The sequence below is a fragment of the Oryctolagus cuniculus genome, chromosome 1 (assembly GCF_964237555.1).
Source record: "Oryctolagus cuniculus chromosome 1, mOryCun1.1, whole genome shotgun sequence".
Lineage (NCBI taxonomy): Eukaryota > Metazoa > Chordata > Mammalia > Lagomorpha > Leporidae > Oryctolagus > Oryctolagus cuniculus.
Window position 1 is genome coordinate 38,817,873 of NC_091432.1, and position 17,481 is coordinate 38,835,353.

Consider the following 17,481-nt stretch of genomic DNA (forward strand, 5'->3'; position numbering starts at 1 on the left):
TGATTCTCCTTCTCTCTCTGTAAGTCTGCATTTGAAATAAATATATAAATATATAAAATATATATGTAATTTATTATCATTTAGTATCATTCTTGATACTAAATTATATATTATATATAAATATACAAAATATAATGTAAGTCTGCATTTGAAATAAATATATAAGTAAATACATAAATATATAAAACATATATATTTATATAAATATATAATTTTTTTTAAAAAGCCAAAATGTTGAATATATCAAATAGAAAAGGTATATAACGACACTGTGGGACCAGCCCTTTGGTTTAGTGGGTAAAGCTACTGCCTGCTGTGCCGGCATCCCATATGAGCACCAGCTCATGATCCGGCTGCTCCACCTCTGATATGGCTCTCTGATAAGGCCTGGGAAAGCAGTGGAGGATGGCCCAAGCCCTTGGGCCCCTGCACCTACGTGGGAGACCTGGAGGAGGCTCCTGGCTCCTGGCTTCAGATCAGCACAGCTATGGCCATTGCAGCCAACTGGGGAGTGAACCAACAGATGGAAGACCTTTCTCTCTCTCTCTCTCTCTCTCTCTCTCTCTCTCTCTCTCTCTGCCTCTCCTTCTCTTTGTGTAGCTCTGACTTTCCAATACATAAATAAATCTTTAAAAAAAAATAAATGAACTATACCCCTGATGATACCACTGAACAATCCTGAAGCCATCTAGGTCTTCAGACTTCATGTTATGTGAAAAAATAAATATCACTAGTACAAACTGCCTTCAGTTGGATTTTCTTCACTTGCATCCAGAATCATATAATTAACAAAAAGACGCAATTTCCTACAGAAAAAAATGGAGGTGTAGAGTTTGGCGCATGGTTTGGAAAGCCATCATGAATTAAAATAGCTCTCTCATTAGTCACATGAGCACTCCCAACTTTCTCCTGCATCTGTTCAATCTCTCTTTAGCTCTCATTTCCTCAGCTTACTCATATTCTTATACTTTTTTTTCCCCTGTTTTTAGCAAATGGCTGGTTACTACCCCTCCTCACTGTTTACTTCTACCTTCAACTCTCATTATTAAAATAAGAATATTCTCTAGTACTTTCTTGAAAAAATAAATTGAGGAGGTCAAGTTCATATTTTTTTTTAACTTTTATTTAATGAATATAAATTTCCAAAGTACGATTTATGGATTACAATGGCTTCCCCCCCATACCGTCCCTCCCACCCACAACCCTCCCCTTTCCCACTCCCTCTCCCCTTCCATTCACATCAAGATTCATTTTCGATTATCTTAATATACAGAAGATCAGCTTAGTATACATTAAGTAAGGATTTCAACAGTTTGCTCCCACACAGAAACATAAAGTGAAAAATAATAGATGATTTTTCTTAAATGATGATGAAATCAGATCAGACCTATTGTCATGTTTAATCCCAGTGAGAGTCAAGTTGGGAGTTGATAATTTCTTTTTTTTTTTTTTTTTTTACAGAGGATCAGTTTAGTATGCATTAAGTAGAGATTTCAACAGTTTGCACCCCCATAGAAACACAAAGTGAAATATATTGTTTGAGTACTCGTTATAGCATTAAATCTCAATGCACAGCACATTAAGGACAGAGATCCTACATGAGGAGTAAGTGCACAGTGACTCCTGTTGTTGACTTTACCAATTGACACTCCTGTCTATGGCATCAGTAATCTCCCTATGCTCCAGTCATGAGTTTCCAAGGCTATGGAAGCCCTCTGAGTTCTCCGATTCTTATCTTGTTTAGACAAGGTCATAGTCAAAGTGGAGGTTCTCTCCTCCCTTCAGAGAAAGGTACCTCCTTCTTTGAAGACCTGTTCTTTCCACTGAGATCTCACTCACAGAGATCTTTTGCCAGAGTGTCTTGGCTTTCCATGCCTGAAATACTCTCATGGGCTTTTCAGCCAGATCCGAATGCCTTTAGGGCTGATTCTGAGGCCAGAGTGCTATTTAGGACATCTGCCATTCTATGAGTCTGCTGAGTATCTCAGAGGTCAAGTTCATATTTAAATGCAAGGTTGATGGTACCTCTGACCAACTTTCTGATTGGATTCCTTTCATTAAAACAACAGTCCCGGCCGGCGCCGTGGCTCACTAGGCTAATCCTCTGCCTTGCGGCGCCGGCACACCGGGTTCTAGTCCCAGTTGGGGTGCCAGATTCTGTCCTGGTTGCCCCTCTTCCAGGCTGGCTCTCTGCTGTGGCCAGGGAGTGAAGTGGAGAATGGCCCAAGTACTTGGGCCCTGCACCCCATGGGAGACCAGGAGAAGCACCTGGCTCCTGCCTTCAGATCAGTGCGGTGTGCTGGCCGCAGCGCGCCGGCCGCGGTGGCCATTGGAGGGTGAACCAACAGCAGAGGAGGACATTTCTCTCTGTCTCTCTCTCTCACTGTCCACTCTGCCTGTCAAAAAATAAAAATTAAAAAATAAAAAAAAAAAAAACAGTCCCTGGCCCAACCAACCACATGTTGTGGGTGGAGGAAGGAAAGTAGTATTGAGGTCATGGTGAAATAAAACTGGTTACCTGGACTCATTATCACCTCACAGAAGATGGGTGCCATTTCTTCTTAGAATGGGCTGTGGAATAGAATGAGTGACTTAACCTAAGATAACTGATTGCCTTTCTGAAACATCAAAAAAGAGAATACACAAATTCCTTTAATGGCCCATTCCTTTTATGCTACCTCACAGCAAAGGCATTTTAAAGCCTAAACCACAACTTCCCGCTACAATCATTTTCTCTTGTGGCCTCACTGGAAATAAGATACAGAAGCTTCCTACCACAACTATAGTATCCATTCTGGAAATACTATACCCCTTTGATAATCCCATTTCTAAGTAAAAAAGAATCCATTTATTCACACTATTATTTTTAAGAACTAAGGAAGAAAATGTCTCATGCATCACATCTATAGAGCATATCTCCACAAAATGAAAGTGTAGATTAGTTTTTGTTCAACAATAATATGGTATGATGCAAATATCAAAGGCAATTTGATATTTTTAAGAAGGCAAAGATATTTTAAGTTATAGCACTCTAATTCACAGGCTCTGTACTGAATACAATTTAAAGAAATAAAATTTTTGTCTTTGTAGTGCTCACAAAATAACACCAGTCATTTCTTGTGGGAGGCCAGAAACTTATGATGGATGATAGAATTATATATGGAAATGTATATGGATATGCATTACATTATAGAGAAATATACCTAGATATAACTAATGTGCCATTAAGTGCATATAAACTTTGTGACAGCTTGATGTATGCATAGCTGCTTCTAATTAATGTTAATGTGCCTTATATATACAAAAGGGAATTTCAATGTGTATGTGTGTGAACATGTATTGAAAGAGCAAAAGAAACTGACATGTCTTTAAAGACATGTATTAATGTGTACTGTAGACACATTAGCATTACAATGTATCTTTTAATACATGTTTTAACGTGTCTTTAATGCAAACCTTGTAGCAGTTCATCAGAAATATAAAAATGACCTAGCAATGCAGTTATGGAAGATTCGTTGAGGTTTATACATATTTAGGAACTTTCTTGTTAGTAGCCAGTCTATGGACAGTTACACTTCACATTCACTGAGTACTTACAAAGCACTAGAAACAATGCACAGGGCTTCCCGGCTCATGGACAATTGTGGTTAAACTTCCTTTCTGTCCTTCTCGTGTTTGATCCTGCCTCCTCATCTTAGCTGTCATCAGCCCGGGAAGTCCTGGTCACCTCAGCAATTGCTCTGTGCTTCAGTTTGCTGCCCTCTAGATTGTCCACTCCCATTTTCTACAGTGAACACTTTATGGGATCTTCGACCATCAGCCTGGGAGTTTGGTGGAGGAAGAAACTGTCTCCCCCTTACAATTCCTCCTGGTTTCATCATGAGAGAATTACATTGTATGGGAGGGCCAGAGATAAATCACTGAGAGAAGACTCTGCGTATTTTTACAAGTATTTACTTGTTTTTATTTACTTGAAGAGCAGAGTAAAAGAGAGAGAGATGAAAAGGGGGAATGGAGAGAGAAAAAAATATTTTCCATGCATTACTGATGGTTCTATGTATTTGGGAATAAACTTGTGCAAGCGTCATCATCTGGGAAATTATATAAGTAATTAGATGGTTAATTTTAATGTGTCAAGTAACTGGGCTAAGAGATGCCCAGATAGCTGGCAAAAGATTATTTCTGGGGTGTGTCTGTGTGAATGTTTCCAAAAGATATTAGCATTTGACTTATTAATCTGCACTTCTGTTCCCGGGCCTTCAGACTCCAGGATTAACACCAGCCACCACCCTCCACCCACAACCCCAGTTCTCTTACCTTATTGAGTTGTGTCATCAGATCTCTTGTTCTCAGGTCTTGAACTGAATTGTGTCACGGATTTTCCTTAGTTATCCAGCTTGCAAACAGAAGATGGTGGGACTTCTTAGCCTCCATAATCATATGAACTAATTCCAAGTTATATATAATTACTTCTGTTTCTCTGGAGAACTCTTCAATAATACAGATTTTGGACCATGAGTGGTTCTAAAGGTATAAAATTTTAAGGGTGAGTTTTAAAATTAGTTTCTTGAATTTCTGGAACAAGCTTTCTAATCTGATTAAAAATGGTAATGACTATTTCCAGTACTAAAGATAACACTGATAGTCCATGGCATGCACTATTTACAGAGATATATCAAATATCTGCATTGGATACCTCTAACCAATCACTTATAAAGAATAAGAATATTGGCCGGCGCCGTGGCTCAATAGGCTAATCCTCCACCTAGCGGCGCCAGCACACCAGGTTCCAGTCCCGGTCAGGGCGCCGGATTCTGTCCCAGTTGCCCCTATTCCAGGCCAGCTCTCTGCTGTGACCCGGGAAGGCAGTGGAGGATGGCCCAAGTGCTTGGGCCCTGCACCCCATAGGAGACCAGGAGAAGCACCTGGCTCCTGCCTTCGGATCAGCACGGTACGCCGGCTGCAGTGTGCCAGCCGTGGCAGCCATTGGAGGGTGAACCAACGGCAAAAGGAAGACCTTTCTGTCTCTCTCTCACTATCCACTCTGCCTGTCAAAAAAAAAAAAAAAAAAAAAAAAGAGTAAGGATATCAGTGACTCTATATGTGATCCTTCTGAACATTTTTGGAAAACTAAAAAATAGAGCCTGGCACTGTGGCATAGTGGGTGTGAGGCCACCACCTGCAATGCCAGCATCCCATGTAGGCCCCAACTAGAGTCCCAGCTGCTCCACTTCCGATCTAGCTCTTTGCTATGGCCTGGGCATGGGGGAGGGGAGGATGTGGAAGATGACCCAGGTGCTTGGGTCCCTGCACCTGCGTGAGAGACCGGGAAGAAGATACTGGCTTCAGATCAGCGCTGTCCCAGCCATTGCGGCCATTGGGGAGTGAACCAACAGATGGAAGACCTCTCTCCCATTTTCTCTCTCTCTCTTTCTCTCTCTCTCTCTCTCTCTCTCTCTGCCTCTGCCCTCTGTGGCTCTGCCTTTCAAATAAATAGATAAATCTTCTAAAAAATCTGAGAAATAAAATTATGTTGAATGATTGCTCTTAATGTCATTGGGCATAATGATGTTTTTAAAAATTATTAACTTAGGGATTCAAATACATTCTTTGAGTGCTGCATAAATGACCTAAGAGTTTCTGTGTGTTCCCTAAAGTAACCACAAGGCTAAAATTGCTGAAAATCATATGCAAAGTCTCATCCTATGATAGGCTGAATTGCAATAATTCTATGGTTGAAGTGAAGACATTAACCCTGGGAGGTAGCAAATGATGATGGCTAAAGTGCCTGGGCTCTTGCCACCTATGTAAGAGAACTGGATTGAGTTTCAGGCCCAAACTTGGCCATTGTGTGCAACTGGGGAATAAACTAGTGGATGGAAGATCTCTGAATGTCTCTGCTTTTCCCTCTGTCTCTCTGCCTTTCAAATAAATAAATAAAGGCATTCATTAGTAAACAATAGGATCCTGTAAGCTGGGGTTAGGTTGTATGGAAAAAGCTTTTTTTTTTTTTTTTTTTTTTTTTTTTGACAGGCAGAGTGGACAGTGAGAGAGAGAGACGGAGAGAAAGGTCCTCCTCTGCTGTTGGTTCACCCTCCAATGGCCACCGTGGCCGGCGCGCTGCGGCCGGTGCACTGCGCTGATCTGATGGCAGGAGCCAGGTACTTATCCTGGTCTCCCATGGGGTGCGGGGCCCAAGTACTTGGGCCATCCTCCACTGCACTTCCTGGCCACAGCAGAGAGCTGGCCTGGAAGAGGGGCAACCAGGACAAAATCCGGCGCCCCGACCGGCACTGGAACCTGGTGTGCCGGCGCCGCAAGGTGGAGGATTAGCCTGGTGAGCCGCAGCGCTGGCCTGGAAAAAGCTTATTAAAACTAGGGAAATTGAGTCCCTAAATTGTGATTAGTCTTCTTTGCCAGTGGAAGACATCTTATCCCCTGTAGAAGTGGTCTCCTCAACATCAGCAGTGGTATTTTCCCAACCCCTCATGTTAGTCCATCCCCACTCACAGCATGTGAACCCTTCTGCCTCCATCCGAGAAGATTAAATAATTTCCGCAACTGCCCAAGGAAATGGTAATGGCCTTCCCTGAGCCATTATGCAAGATTCTCCTCAAGATCCATCCCTAGCACCCATCTTTGCCTCTAGATCAATAATTGGACTCAAGTTCAGCATGTCCCTGAAAGTGATTTCTAAAATGTGACCCATGAGGGGGCACACTGCATTCCAGAAGAAATACTTGAGTTTTCTAATTTATATAAGCAGAAATATTAGGAACATGTGAAGAGATGGATGTTTAATATGTAGGACAATGGTGTTAGGAAAATAAAGTTGGGTCAGGTCAAATTTATTGATATGGGCTCACTAAAGCCAAGATTCAAAGCTTTAATAGTGCATCTTGGGAGTCAGAAAGAGCTCTACAGTGTGTGGCTGATTGGTTACCTTAGTTTAATGTAGAGAAAGGGATTCAAAGACTTAGAGAGATTAGAATGTCAGAGTAGATTTATTATTTAAGACATATTTACCCACACTGAGAAGGCCCAGAAGACATACCTTTCACCAATACTTTGAGAAATAAATTTATGAGGAGAGTCCCAGAATCTTTGAAGACCTCTGTAATCAACCTTCTCTGCAGACCAGGCTTTATAGTGGGAACTGCAGCCACTCAACTGGAAAACCTAAATGCCATATGAGTAATTGTATTCAGAGTGCCAGGGGCCAAATGGAAGCACTCAAGGAAAGGTGGACATTGTTACTGTGATGGATAGCAGGGCCAAAGAAGCAATTAGAATAGTCTGACCCATGCAAACCTATGGTGTTTCCTAGTTAATCATGGTGTTCCCAAAAGTGCAGGATAGGAAATTTACTATGTTTTTACCTGATTTGTATAACAGAAAATTTTCAAGTCAAGTGAACAAAAATCTAACTGGAATGGTAAAACAGAGAGTCAGAGCCCCTCAATCAATTCCCAGATCTGAGAGATTTTACAAAACCAGAGCCCCTTGAATAAGAGAGGCAGGGTTCCCTCTAAAACACCCTGGTATATTACCCCAATTATTTATTGTTAATCTTTGTTCTAGTTTCACCTAAGAGACCCAAGACATTAAAACAGGGTAAGTGTAAAAATTAAATAACCAGAACTTCTGAAGACTATTGAATACTGACCTTTAACTGACACTGATTCCAGGAGACCCAGAACATCTCTGTGGCCCTTCAGTCAGAATAAGGGGTTAGGCAGATCAAGTGATCAATAGAGTTTCAGCTCAGGTCTATCTCACAGTGGCCCAGTGGAACCCCGCACCCATCCTGTGGTTATTTCCCAGTTCTAAAATGCATAATTGGAATTGATAGACTTTTTAGCTGTCAAAATAACCACACTGGTTCCCTGATCTGTGGAGTAATTCTTGGCTAGCCACGTGGAAGTGACTAGAACTTCAGCTGCCCAGGAAAATAGTAAGCAAAAGTAATACTGCATTCCTGGAGCAATTTCAGAGTCCACCACTAAGACCATGAAAGATGCAGAGATGGTGATTCTGATCACATCCCCATTCAACTCTCCTATTTGGCTTGTACAGAAAACAGGTGGATCTTGAAGAATGACAGTGGATTACTGTAAGCTTAACCAAGTGATGACTCCAATTGCAGCTGCCATAGCATATTTGGTTTCATTGCTTGAGCAAATTAACACATCCTCTTATACCTATTATGCAGATATTACTTGACAAATGCTCTTTTCTCCATCTCTGTCCATGAGGCCCACAGGATGCAATTTTCTTTAGGCTGGAAAGAATAGCAATACATGTTCACTGCCTCAGAGGTATAATAACTCTACAGTCCTATGTCATAATTAGGTTCCAAGAAATCTTTCTTTTTTAAAGATTTATTTACTTATCTATATGAAAGGCAGTGTGACACAGAGACAAAGACAGCAAGAGAGAGAGAGAGAGAGAGAGAGAGAGAGAGAGAGTTAGTTCCATCTGCTGGTTCATTCCCCAAATGGTCATAACAGCCAGGGCTGCCAGGCCAAAGCCAATAGCCAGGAACTCCATCCTGGTCTCCTACATGGGTGACTGCATCCCAAGTACTTGAGCCATCATCCACAGCCTTCTTAGGTACACTACCAGGAAGTTGGATTGAAGGAGAGCAGCTGGGATTTAAACCGGCTCTCTGGTATGTTATGCCAGTGTTGCAAGTTGTGGCTTAATCTACTGTGCCACAATGCTGGCCCACATTCACAGAAATCTTGATTACCTTTACCTCTGTCAAGATACCACACTGGCCCATTCCAGAGAGCTGGATCAGAAGTGGAGCAGCTGGGATTCAAACCGGCACCCATATGGGATGCCAGCACTTCAGGCAGCGGCTTTACCTGCTACGCCACAACGCCAGCCACATAAAGTTGGTTTTATCCAACCCACCAAGCCATAACATTGAGCATGCACAGCAGCAGTCCATCATCAAATGGAAGTTTTATATATATGTTACATATATATATTATATATATAAATAAATTCAGATGTGAGAAGGTCCTGAAGATACAAGTAAGTTATAAAGTTACATGAAGTGGCTCAAATGTCCATGGTCCCCATTCCTGCTACACTGCTATATTGTTTTCCCCCTCCAGTTGTACCTATAGCTTCATGGAAACTTCCCTGCAGTCAGTTAACGGAAGAGAAGACCCGTGTCTGGTTTATAATGGATTTGTATAATATGCAGGTACCACACAAAAATGGAAAGCTGTTAATACTATAGTCCCTCACTGCAACATATCTGAAGGGCAGTGATGAAAGGAAATCCTCCCAGTGAATGGAACTTCAGGCCACACACCTGTTTGTGCACTTTGATTGGAAGGAGAATTAGCTAAATGTGCAGTTATATACTTATTCAAGGACTGAAGCCACTGGTTTGGTGAGATGGTCAGGGGCTTGGATGGAATCTGAGTGATAAAATGGTAACAGACAATTTGAGGAAGAAGTATGTAGACAGACTTTTCTGAATGGACAAATAATGTGATGATATTTGTGTACCATGTGAATGTTTACAAAAGGGTGACTTCAGCCAAGGAAGATTTTAGTAATAAGAGAGATAAGATAACTTGTTTTATGGATACCTGTCAGTCTCTCTACTAAGTTGCTCCTGTTATTATTACCTAATGAGTTTCATCGACAAAGTAGCCAGGATGGCAGAGATAGAGGTTACTTCCATATGAACTCAGGAACACAGACTTCCACTCACCAACACTGATCCGATTATAATCACTGTGGAGTTCATAATCTGCCTGCAGCAGCAACCAACACTGAAGAGAGTTCCCAATATGGCATCATTCTCTAGGTAATCAGTCCAATATCTGGGAACAGATCAATCATGTTGAATCATTTACATTGTGAAAAAAATACTTTGTCCTTTCTGGAATAGATACTCCATATATGGGTTTACCTTCTCTGTATGCAATGCTTTTGTCAAAATTATCATCCATAGATTTACAGAATGTCTTATCCATCATAGGTTATTTTATATAGCATTGCTTCTGATCATGAAAGTTATCTCACAGCAATAGAAATGCAAGAGTATGGGACCATCCATACTCCTGGAATTTTCTGGTCTTACAATGTTTCCCGCCACCCTGAAGCAATTTTGAAATATTGACAGAATGACCATTTGAAGACTCAGTTAGGGTGCCTATGACCCTAACCATCACACTGCACCTTTACAAGATCTGGCCTCTAATGGGGACCCAAAAAATAGGAGTTTCCAAGGTCCCTACTGGACCTGTATGGACTTGTATGATTGCTGTCTTCTCAGAGAGAGAATTCTGAGCACAGAAAGTGTCCTTTCCTCTATAAATCTGAAGTGCAAACTTCTACTTTACAATAGGACCTCAGATAGGTGGCAATACTTGAATCAGCATCCAGGATAGTATTGTTTTTCCCATGACCAGGATTCACAGATCCAGGATTGAGGAGTATAAATGGTAGTGATTATTATCCCTAGTGACTCAGTAACAGAATTTTTGCCTCTTGTTTCTGTGATGTTGTACTCTTCTGACCTAGAAGTGGTAGTTCCAGAGGGAGGAATGCTCTCACCAGGAGATGCAACAATGCTTCCTTTGAACTGGATGTTAATGCCACCCACCCAACCAAATTGGGCTTCTCATGTCTCTGAGTCAACAGACAAAGCTGGGAGTGACAGTCTTGAATGAACTCATTGACTCAAAACCACCAAGGAGAAACTGTACTACTATTCTATCATGGAGGTAAAACTGTATGTTTAGAAAATAGAAGGTTCCTGGGCCAGCACTGTGGCTCAGTGGGTTAACACCCTGGCCTGAAGCGCCGGCATCCCATATGGGCACCGGTTCTAGTCCCGGCTGCTCCTCTTCCGATCCAGTTCTCTGCTGTGGCCTGGGATAGCAGTAGAAGATGGCCCAAGTCCTTGGGCCCCTGCACCCACACGGGAGAACCGGAAAAACTCCTGGTTCCTGGCTTCGGATCGGCGCAGCTCCAGCAACTGTGGCCATCTGGGGAGTGAACCATCAGATGGAAGACATCTCTCTCTCTCTCTCTCTCTCTCTCTCTGCCTCTCCTCTCTTTGTGTAACTCTGACTTTCAAATAAATAAATAAATCTTTAAAAAAAAAAAGAAAATAGAAGGTTCCTTATGCAATCTCTTCAAATTATAATGCTCATGAGAAACTACAACAACTCAATCCAGGTAGGACAATGAGTGATCCAGTCCATTGAGGAATAAAAATCTGGTTAACATCACCAGGTGAAGAACTGCAAGTAGCTGAGATTACAAGTAGCTGAGATGTTTGATGAAAGTAAAGGGAAAACAGAATGGGTAGTAGGAGGTAGTTATAAATATAGTCTCAGTTACCATGTTACCAGTTACAGACTTGATAACCCTAATTGTCATGCATATATCCTCCTTATTTTGTTACAAATACATGTGTACATGTACACATAATAGACAAGTATCTTTTTCTTTTTTTCTCATTTCCTTCTTATGTAATGTATGATATATTGACCTGACATCAGTATTTAAATATTATTTTAAAATTTTTAATTTATTTGAATAACAGAGGGAGAGGGGGGAGAGAGAGAGAGAGAGGAGATTTTCCACCTATAGATTCTCTCCCCAAATGCCTGTGACAGAATGAAGCCAGGAACCCAGAATTCATTCTGGGTCTCCCATGTGGATGACAGGGACCCAGTGACTTCAGTCATCACCTACTGCCTCCTAGGGTGTTCATTAGTAGGAAGCTGGAATCAGAAGTGGAGCCAGGATTTGAACCCAGGCACTCTGATATAGGATAAAGGCATTCCAAATAAGCATGTTAACAACAACATCAAATGCCAATCCCAATATTTAAGTATGACTAATTTTATAGTAAAAGAAAGGAGATGAAGAGTAAACATCTTCTCACAGGAGAAGAATAAATTACTTACGGACTTTATTTCTTCTTCTTTTTGGTATTTTTTTAACTTAATGTTTTATTTATTATTTTTGAGATAATATTTTTAATTTACATTCTAGTCAAAGGCTTAATGGTTCAAAAATAAAAAGTAAAAAAACCATAGTCCATCAGGAAAATAAGCAAGGGTTATAAATAATCATCAAATAGGCTGGCCCTGTTGTGTAGCAGGTAAAGCTTCTGCCTGCAGTGCCAGCATCCCATTTTGGGCCCCGGTTCAAGTCCTGCCTGCTCCACTTCTGATTCAGCTCTCTGCTGTGGCCTGGGAAAGCTGTAGAAGATGGCTCAAGTCTTTGGACCCCTGTACCCTTGTGGGAGAACCAGAAGAAGTTCCTGGCTACTGGCCTTGGATTGGCGCAGGTCCAGTCATTGCAGCCACCTGGGGAGTGAACCAGCAGATGGAAGAACTCTCTTTCTCTCTCTCTGCCTCTGCCTCTCTGTAACTCTGCCTTTCAAGTAAATAAATAAATCTTTTTAAAAAATAATAATCAAATAAAAAGGTGCTGGGGCCAGCACTATGGTACGGCAGGTCAAAGCCATGGCCTGTGATGCTGGCATCCCATATGGGTGCTGCTTTGAGTCTCAACTGCTCCACTTCTGATCCAACTCCCTGCTAATGCGCCTGGGAAAGCAGCAGAGGTGGTCCAAGTCCTTGGGCCCCTGTGCCCAAGTGGGAGCTCCCGGCTTCTGGCTTCAGCCTGGCCCAGCTCTGGTTGTTGCAGCCATTTGGGGAGTGAACTAGCAGATGGAAGATCTCTCCCTTTGTAACTCTGCCTTTAAAATAATAATAATAATTTTAAAATGTGTTAAACTTCACTCATAAAAAATTTTAAAACTCTGAAGATCATTAAAATTATAGTAGTATTTATTTCCTGTCATTTTATTTGACAAAGATTTGAAAGAAAGTTTAACAAAACCCTATATTTGAAGCAAAACTGGCACACATATGCATTTTTCTTTTTTTTTAGTTGTTTTTTGTAATTTTAGCTCCTATATGTAAGGGAGAAGAATATACATTATTCTTCTATGTCTTTCTTATTTCACTCAACATGATGTCCTCCAGTTTCAACCATTTTGCTACAAATGATAGAATTTCATATTTTTTAAGTTTTTTAAGCTTTTTATTTAGTGAGAGAAATGCATAGGAGAGTGAGGGCTATATCTAAGAGAGAAAGGGAAATCTAGACCCATAACGAGCAGAGAGTAGGCTAAGAGCCACTTGAGGAAGCGTTTGGTTATGAGCGGCTGCTACAAGCAGCTTATCATAGGCAGCAAAGTGAAGGCAGAGAGCGTGGGCTACCTCAAGGCCAGGTGCCCCGAAGGCAGGGGGCAACAAGGACAACAAAGGTCCCTAATGGCAAAAAGGAGAAATTCATCTTTTAAGGTGAATAATATTCCACTATATGTAGAAACCACCACTTTTTATTTTTCAATCTGGCAAATATTTTATTCAGAACTGTTATAGTAGAAAAGAGTGTTTGACTTCAATAGCATTAATGGGAAAGATGGGAGGATTTTCAACCATTGGATGAGGTTATGAGAAAGTACTGGAATGTTAGCGTGGAGATTAGCCAATGTGGTTAGACCCTATATGTTTGCTAATTGTCACTCACTGATGTTAGGCTCCTAGCTATGCAAAGAAAGTGGACCACTGCTTTTCCATCTTAAGGTAATATTAATTAATACAAAAAGAAGAGTCAATGTAGTTCATAGATAAAATTCTAAAAATATTATGATATTCTTCCTCTCCCTTTCTTTTTTGTTTAATTGTTTTATTTTGGATTTGAGATAACATTTTTTAAAATTTACATTATAGTCAAGGGCTTAATGCTTCACTTAATAAAGAGATCAACAAAGAAAAAGTAAAAAGACCCTAGATCAATGATATATGCAAAGGCTATAAACAATAATCAAATGGAAAGATGATGGTCTCACCCATATATAAGAAACTTAAAAATTAGCACAGATTATTAAAACTACAGTAGTGTGGCATCCCTAACCATTGAGAAACCATTTTCTTTATCATTCATCTGATGAGGAGTACATTGGCTATTGGGAACAGTGCTGCTATACAGATAGTGGAGCAGGTATCTCTTTGATAAAGTAAATTTATGTCTCTTGTGTATACACTCAGGGATGGGATTGCTGAATCAGATAGCAGGTCTATTCTTAGCTTTTTAAAAAATCTCCATGCTGTTTTCCATAATGGCTACCCTAATTTACATTCCCACCAAAAATGTATAAGAGTTTCCTTTTCTCTAAGTATTTGTTGCTCCCTGTTTTTTGGACAACAGCCATTCTGACAGTGGTGATGTGATATCTCATTACTTACTTCCCCTTATAAGGAAGGGATTAGTTTTAGTGTACAGGATAGTTGTATTGTGTTAGGTGGAATTTTGACCTTATGATTGTCTATTTGGAGACTGAGTGTAGCTTAAGAAAATGCATATAGGTGCAGAGTGGTAAAGGGTAAATTTGTACTGGTTAATTTTATGTATCAACTGACCAGGTAAAGGAGTGCCCAGATATCTAGTAAAACATTATTTCTAAATGTGTCTGTAAGGGTGTTTCTAGAAGAGATTAGCATTTGAATTGATAGACCGGGTAAATATTCATCTTTTTTTTTTTTCACCAGAGACAGGTTGCTTTATTGGAAGCAAAGAGGTTGGCAACAGTCTGTTTTTGCAAAGAGACTGCGTGCTGGGGGCATTTGGGACTCAGGTTTTATCTGGTTAGTGGGAAATTTGCCACTGAGGGAGGAGGTATAGAAGGCTGCTGGGGAAAAGTGGGTGTCTCTTTGAAGCCTCAGAGGACTTCCCCCTTATCTGTTTCTTTTTTTTTTTTTTTAAGGTTTTTATTTAATGAATACAGATTTCATATGTACAGCTTTTAGGAATATAGTTGTATCTTCCCTCCAGTCCTGACTCCCCCCCACACTCCCATCCCACCTCCTACTCCCTCTCCCATTCCATTTTTCATTAAAATTCATTTTTAATTCACTTTATATACACACCAACTCTATACTAAGTAAGATTTTCACTGTTCGCACCCACACAGACACACAAAGTAAAAAGTACTGTTTGAAGACAGGTTTTACCATTAATTTTCATAGTACACCTCATTCAGACAGAGGTCCAACATGAGGAGTAAGTGCACAGTGACTCCTGTTGTTGATTTAACAATTAAGACTCTTATTTTTGATGTCAGTGATCACCCGAGTCTCTTGACATGAGCTGCCAAGGCTATGGAAGCCTTTTGAGTAAACAAACTCCATCGATATTTAGACAGGGCCATATGCAAAGTGGAAGTTCTCTCCTCCCTTCAGAGAAAAGTACATCCTTCTTTCATGGCCCCTTCTTTCCACTGGGGTCTCACTGACAGAGATCCTTCATGTAAGTTATTTTTTGCCAGTGTCTTGGCTTTCCATGCCTGAAATGCTCTCCTGGGCTTTTCAGCCAGATCCAAATGCCTTTGGGCTGATTTTGAGGTCAGAGAGCTAATAAATATTCATCTTCACCAATGTGGGAGGGAATGGTCCAATCTATTAAGGGGCTGAATAAAATTAAAAGGTAGAAGTAGGCAAGTTCACTCTATCTGAGATGCATCTCCTAGACATTAGAGTTCCTAATTTTCAAGCCTTCAGTCTCCAGGACTTACACCAGCAATCCCCAAAACAACCCACCCTCAGTTCTCAGGCCTTTTTTGTCATAAACAGAATTATACCATTAGCTTTCCTGGTCCAGTTTGCAGTCAGAAGATCATGAGACTTTTCAGCTTCATAATTATGTGAGCCAACTCAACTAAATACAGGATATAGAAATATATCCTTTTGGCTCTATGTCTCTGGTGACCACTGACTAACACAATCTCCAATATTAATATTCAACAGTCTGCCGTTTCTGAGAATCATCCGGTCTTGGCTATTAGGGATGTCAGAGACTATGGAAACTCGGGCTTTAGAGTGACTGCTCACAGTCTCAGCCGAGGGCTGGCCCCTTGAGGTGAACTTTTCCTTGTGGAGAGGAGTCATGAGAAATTTCATTTTAGTGTGGGAAAAAAAAAAACCTATCTAGACATACACAAAACAACTAAGAAACATATTCAAGGGAGCGAGATGATTTTCTTCATTTTGACTTTTAACCCAAAATGTTACTGTGACCAACCACATATCACACATTCTTTCCAACAGGACAATGACGTATCTTCAAACAATGCAGTCCTGAACTCTTTTATCTAGCTTCTTGGCTGATCTGAAATCCAATCAACTTGAAGCAGAAGGAAGCCTGGACACTTTTATGATCATTTACAACAACTGACTGATCAATTACTGTTATTGTGTTTTCCAGTCTAAAGCAAACATTGAAAGACACTTTCTAGAAAAAAGGTAAATGTTATTACACCATGCCACAAATTCTTCTATGTGACGCTTAAATTACATGTTTTAGAGCAGGCAAACTATACAAATTTGCCAGCCCATTTCCTTTCTTGTCTACTCCACAAATTCCTTAATTACAGAGATCGATTTAACTTCAGGAGGCAAGGGAGTTGAGAGGAGGGGAAAAAAATCTGCGCAGCTCATAGCAGCTGTTCCTAATTATAAAACATTAAGGAAGAAAGTAGCCTATTAGTTTAGAACAACTGCAGAACCCAATCATAGAGCACAAAATCCTATCTTCTTCTGTCTTTGCCAAATTAAGCCAGTTGTTCCAGACTCCACTTCCTAAATCAAAGTCATACATTGAACAAGGGTTTGCTCCTTTCAGATGAAAATCAGAGGTGTTTCTAGAAGGCTCTTTTACCTATGAAATCTATCTACATAAGTAGCATATGCAAAATGAGGGGGTCAATTACTTTAAACATATGAGGTGGGCAGCTCCACATTATAATATTTCAATATAAATTTCCTTTAGATTTCTATAACTGCTTTTAATTTAAATAACATTTTATCATTATAAAAATTATTCATCCTTAGTATAGAAAGTCTGGAAAATAATATTACGCCTACAAAAGAATATAAAAACCATCACATTATCATAATATATATTACTTACTATTTTGGAATTTTTCCTCCAGTTTTTTTTATTCAAATAGATTTTTTCAAAAAAGTATGTCTCACCATATTTGTATAACATCTTTGTATCTCCTTATGAACTGAATGTATATTATATGCATTAAAAACTTCTCTCACACTGTTTTTAATTGATGCAAAGTAGTCCATTTAATGGAAGCACCATCATTGAACAAATACTCCTCTAATCGCATATTTAGGATGCTTCCAGTGTTTACTATTACAAACATTATTGCAATGACTCCAGATTGATACATTTTTGCAAGCATGTATGATCATTTCCTCCTGCTCTGTTCTTCATGTTAGATATTATGGACCAATATTGGCAAAATCTTAATTCTCCAAGTTATTTACAGAATGTTCACTAAGCAAAGATTTCTGTTGTTAAGGGTTAGAGATCTTGTGCCAACTCATTTTTTTTTTTTTGAAATCTTAAATT

The 17,481-nt window shown here is 40.0% G+C and overlaps 1 long non-coding RNA gene across 46 annotated transcripts in view; it reads right to left on the reverse strand.

The window, feature by feature from the left end:
- The window catches only part of LOC103351120 (uncharacterized), a 222,632-nt gene that overhangs the window by 128,884 nt on the left and 76,267 nt on the right, over positions 1–17,481 (reverse strand). For 36 of the 46 annotated variants that reach the window (XR_011387942.1, XR_011387946.1, XR_011387959.1 and 33 more), the window contains one exon: positions 4,318–4,524. This is a non-coding gene — a long non-coding RNA (uncharacterized lncRNA). Of the gene's footprint in view, positions 1–2,051; positions 2,397–2,518; positions 2,572–4,317; positions 4,525–8,201; positions 8,282–9,736; positions 9,849–17,481 lie in introns of those variants that run through there. The other 10 variants (XR_011387950.1, XR_011387969.1, XR_011387935.1 and 7 more) reach the window with 3 other exon arrangements.